Source organism: Hydra vulgaris, chromosome 15 (assembly GCF_038396675.1).
Source record: "Hydra vulgaris chromosome 15, alternate assembly HydraT2T_AEP".
Lineage (NCBI taxonomy): Eukaryota > Metazoa > Cnidaria > Hydrozoa > Anthoathecata > Hydridae > Hydra > Hydra vulgaris.
Genome location: NC_088934.1, coordinates 37,913,893 through 37,919,787, shown reverse-complemented (window position 1 = coordinate 37,919,787; position 5,895 = coordinate 37,913,893). Strand labels below are relative to the sequence as shown.

Sequence of the window (5,895 nt, the reverse complement as noted above, 5' to 3'; positions counted from 1 at the left end):
ATTCATTATTAGCACTTTTACTATTCTCTTTTACAACTATCATATATATCTAAATATCGATTTTTGTCAACCCTATAACTAGCAATTTATTGGTTCATTATATAATAGTAGTTGATCCACTAATCTTTTATATTATACCCTATTATGAAAAGTTCATTTAAAGCTGTTTATTCTAACATTGTGTTAGAATAAACAAAATATTTATACTAACACAATGCGCTTGATTTTTCAATATTTAACAATGCGTCAAGATAGTCATCCAATGGAAAACGAAATAAATACAAATGTTCTAAGCAAGAGTTAAAAAACATAAACAATTTATTTTATAAAAAAGTAATAGAATGTGAACATGAGTCAATCACACCAGCAAGTTACAAAGGAATTTTAACAGAAGAAATCAAAAAATATTTTTTTAACAAAGGCATAAAAAAGTTAAACAAATTGAAAGTACAAAACAACAAAGAAGGTTTTCACGGAAGTTTCGAAAACAATGCTTCTTTTGCCAAATATTTAGAAGATCAAGAGGAAAAATTGAAAGAGCTAGTATCGGATAAAATATTAATTCATAAATACCAGTATAAAGAGAATAATTAGAGTAAAGTAACAAGATTTGGAAACAATATTAGGAATAATAATATAGCAAATGAAATAAGTTCATTTAATGCTAAACTTAAAGATATCATATCTAGAAACCGTCGACCCTTAAAACACAAAAAAATTCGAGTACTAATTGATCTAACTGAATCAGAATGCGTAGTGTTAAAAAATGCTCAAAGCCAATAACAATGTACAAGTTGGTGGAATTAACTCAAATAAATTAGATTTGCATACAGTTGTTTTATACAAAACAGAAAATCTTATTTATTGATCCAAACAATCCTTATTTGGTAGTAATTTGAGTATATTTAACGATGACTCCTACGCAGTCGAAGTACTAGGCGATAGTAACAAGAAATACAAAATTTATACTCCCAAAGGAAGAAACAGAAAGACTAATACGACCGGACAAACTGAAGATCAATATCGAGATTGTATTGACATTTCTGTTAAAATTAATTTAGTGTTAAATAACTCTGGAAAAAATACAAAGGTGTTTTAGACGTCATGCTTTCTCCAGAGATCAAATTATTAACTAATAATCCGGTTATCAACAAACTTTCTTTATCAAAATTGCCTCTGAAATTAAAGCAGACATCGGACATCACAAAAAAAAAGAGTGTAACTCGCTTCTTCAATCATATAGTGAATAATTTTAAAGAAACAGATTCTTTAATTGAAAAAGGGAATCCAATGGAGAATAGATATGAAAAAAAGTATCGACAAATGTTTTGATGTTGGATGAGGCATATGAAACATATACTAATAATAAATATAGAATTTACTGCAACAACAAAGGCTTCTGAATCGCAGTCTCGTTAGACATATATAATAACAATAATAACAATAATAAAAATAACGATAATAATAGTGTAACTGTAACAACTGGTGTAAACAGCTATGAAATGTTAATTTCGGTTGTTTTTTTTTTTGCTTTTTTTTAATAATTAGTTTCTGCAAGTAAAATTTCTCTGGTTTGCTATTGAAATTATTTAGTAAATCAGTTTCTATTATCTATCAGATAATTAGTTATTTCATGAATTTAGAATCCGGTTTTGGTAAATGATGTATTTTTTCAGTTTTTTTTTTATATATAATCTTTTTTATTTTCTTTGTTTTTATTTTAGCAATTTTTTCTATTTTTTATTTTTCTTAATTATTTTTCTCCTTTTTGCGGTAAAAAAAACGTTTTTGCCATTTATGATGTCATTGCTGAAGACTATGATATTATTTAAAACGTTTTTTGAGTTTGAATTTATTGAACCTTGCTTCATACCATTTTTTTGTAATTGTATGTGCAAGTTTGGTTGCTCTTAATGAATCTTATCAATTTTGTTAATTTTTTTGTTAAATTTCTTATGGTTCAAATATCTATATATATATAAATATATATATATATATATATATATATATATATATATATATATATATATATATATATATATATATATAAATATATATATACATATATGTATATATATATATATATATATATATAAACATATATATATATATGTATATATATATATATATATATATTTTAGAACATTGAGCACTCTAGTTGTAGAATACACTAACATAATTTATAATTTATATATATATATATACATATATATATATATATATATATATATATATATATATATATATATATATATATATATGTATATATATATATATGTATATATATATATATATATATGTATATGTATGTATGTATTTTGTTTATAATTAATTTTTTTTATGTATAAATTTTTTTTTTAAATAGACTGAAAAAGTTTAACTACCATTCTCAATTTTGAGTAACAAAGATGTAAGTGGAGTAACAATGAAATGGCCATAACCTAAAAAAAAATAAGTTTAGGTTAGAAACATTTCATAAATAAATCTTTTAGTAAATATATAAAGCTATATCTAGATTATTTCTACTCCAACTAGCATTTGCTCTGCATTATTTATACAAGTAAAACTTCTAGTAGAAATGACTTTGTATACATAATATTGAGTAATGATTTTTTTTTATAGCTTAAACGGAAGACTTTATTCTGTAGTTACAAACGTAGATTTGAAAAAAATAGGAATGCGACTGTACTAAAAAAAATTGAAAAATATTTATTTCACGATATAAAGAATGACAATTATAAGTATTGGCAACCTAAATTTTGACTAAAGAACTAAAAAGATGTAAGATGCATGCATAAAGTGAATCAAAGACTTCAAGTTCTAAACTTCAAGAATCAGGTAGTTTTTTTAAATTTAGCTCATGTGTGTAAACTTCTTGATAACTTTTCAAAATTGGTTTTATATCTAAAATTCCTAACTAAATACTTCAATGTAAGTCTATATAAAAGATTGGAGTGTGCAATCTTTTGCATTTGTTGTTTATTATCAATTTTAGAACGAAAAGTGCAACGTATTACAATTGCTTGCACTATTAGAGAAGCTTGTCCAACATTGATATCACAGTGCTTGTCCATTACATTGATATTACAGTGCAAAAAGTTGCCAAATGTAAGTTTATCTGTTTTTATTTAACATTTTATGCTAAATAAAACGAGATAATATTTTTTTAAAAAGTTCAAAAAATTTGTATTTATAGTTAACAAGTTATTTAATAATACATGAAACACTTCTTGAACAAGTTTTTTTTTGGTACCATAAGAAGTCTTTATGGTCTGATCACAGACCACCGTGGATGAGCATTTAATTGGAGATCATGCCTCCTTCCTAATCAATGTTGTAGAACTTGCCCAGAGGTGCGGTTTCAACCACGGATCCTTTGTTTCTGAGGCAAGTGCGCTACCACTGCGCCACGGTTGCAATAAAGTGCAGCAATGCTTCCAGAGAAGCATTGCTGCACTTTATTGTTACAATGAACTGCCTCAAGTTTTAAACCTATAAGTGGAACAGGTATGTTAATAAATGTTGACTTTTTTCATTTTTCATAAGATGCTGTGGTATTTAATTCAATTTTCAGTTTTCTACAGCAGATTTTCATTAATATTTTACTCTTCCAATTTTTTTTCTTTTATAATGGGTTTTCAATATGTAGTATTTGTGGATACCATGTGACCAGATATACCATTCCTAATATCTGTCAAAATTAAAAAGTCTTTATCTGCTGTGAATATCCTGAAGGAAAAAATTGAGTTTGAAGATTCATTATTTTTTAATGATAAAATAAAGATATAACAAGGTTTGATGAAAGGGAAATAATTTTAAATAATAAAGTAATGTATTATTTGTTGTTAAATTCTTGTTTACATTTATGTATAAAGTTTTTCTAAATAAAGTAAAATGTGATCAAACTAAATATATTCTATGATTTTTTAAGTACTTTCTCAGCTTGTGCTAATTATATTTTAGATGAAATATCAAAATGTGCTGTAGCATTGTTAAATAAATGTGGTATGTATGTCGTTTATATTGCTCCTTTTATATACTGTGTGAAATTTTACATTACTTATTTCTTCTTATTATTTACGTTTTGACTTATTTTTTTACATGCTAGTAAAATGCATGAAAGAACTCTATGGTTTATTTCTTTTTAGGAACATTAGTATTACATACTGCAAAATTCGATTTAGTCGAAAAGTTGATAGGCGATCGTTTGAAGAGAGCTCTTAATAGAATAGCATAACAATTACTTGATTATGTTTTTGTAAGTTTAAACTGTAAACAAACACAAAATGTTCAAACTTTTAGTTATTTTTCCGGATCTAGCCTGTTAGACCTAAGTCTTCATTTATGAAAAAATTATTTTTCTCTATAACATAAGTTATTTTCTTAAATAATTTATACTTAAAAAAAGGTTTTTAGGAAAACGTTAAAAACAATAAAACGTTTCATTTAGACTTAATAAAAACCAATAAATAACGTTTTCAGAAAAACGTCTGTTCACTGCTTCATATGGACGTTCAAAAAACCAATAAGAAACGTTTTTGTAAGACCCTTAAAAAACGTTCAAAAAACGTTTTTAAGAAAATGTCCGGTCACCGTTTTAGATGGACGGTTAAAAAACCAATAAAAAACGTTTTTACGGGATCATTAAAAAATGTTCACAAAACGTTCTTGTGCCCTCTGGGTAACTGCTGCTTTTTAACTGTCCCATTTTGCCCCACCCACGTGCAAAATATACAAGTTTTGCTTGTCTAGAGTTTCTTTACCTCGGTGGTCATAACTTATTTTTGGAGATTTTTTGTTTTGTTTCTTTATTTAGTTAAATCAACGAATTTTACGAAATTTATAGATAACAGTGTAAACTATAAACAGTTTATCCGCAACTAGCATTTGTTTCTTAAGTGTCCCTATATGCCCCATCTTTGAATAATTGAGTTTGTTCTAACATCTAGTGCATTATTTATCTGCTTCCTCTTCGCTATCTTTCTAACTCGACTTCTTCTGCCTCTTAAATTCGCTTACTCTTGGTCTGTCAAGCGGGTTATGCTGTTTTTTAATGAGCTGAACTTGTCTTTGCAGGCCTTGGTATGTGGCCTCTATACGGCCACATACCAATCTATACTATTAGTTAATTAATCTAATCTATACTATTAGTCGAAAAAGGATAAACCGCAATACCAACAGCTTTGTATTTGCCTTTTGCTCGGTCGTGATTAGTTAGTTTTGGAACATTGAAATATCTAGATGTTTCAATATTCTATAAAAGCTTCTTCAAATGACATCGTTTTGTCATTAATGGCTTGAAGAGCTAACGGTATTCGATCATTTTTCTCCATATTTTGTTTTGCTTTAGCTGCATTCATTTCTTAATTTAATAAACTCATTTATTTACGAAATATTGTGGGTAAAGAAATAATAACAACATGTATCTGGAATTAAATAAATTAACACATTTACATATACAAGATTATGCATGAATAAAAGTTAGAATGTGACTTAGTGTATACACAATTTTCATTTTTTTTTGTTAATGTAATTTTGTTAGATTTCAAATTGAAGCGCAATTGTAAATAGATTTTTGAATTGTTTTTTTTTATCGTTCAATTTGTCTTTATAACAAGGAAAATTGAAATTTTTTTTGTTAATAAACTTTAAAATGTTTTAAAGTTTATTTACATAAAAAAATTAATTATTAATTAAATATAATAGAAAAAAAAAACAAAGCTCTTTAAAGAACCGTTCGTAATTAGGTTTCCGTAATTATTAAATTAATAATAGTTAGCATATCTTAATTAATATTTCGAAATCAATATTACGAAATTAGATATCCATAATTAGGTAACGGAATTAAGAGAAAGTTTATTGTTTGATTTTTAGTGGTTTTTGGAAGCGACTAAT

The 5,895-nt window shown here is 25.9% G+C and overlaps 1 long non-coding RNA gene across 1 annotated transcript; it reads left to right on the top strand.

The window, feature by feature from the left end:
* Positions 1 to 2,342: 2,342 nt before the first annotated feature.
* Positions 2,343 to 4,295, top strand: LOC136091486 (uncharacterized). Its single transcript, XR_010644022.1, has 4 exons — positions 2,343 to 2,461; positions 2,623 to 2,838; positions 2,996 to 4,005; positions 4,149 to 4,295. It is a non-coding gene; the product is annotated as an uncharacterized LOC136091486 (long non-coding RNA).
* Positions 4,296 to 5,895: the final 1,600 nt, after the last annotated feature.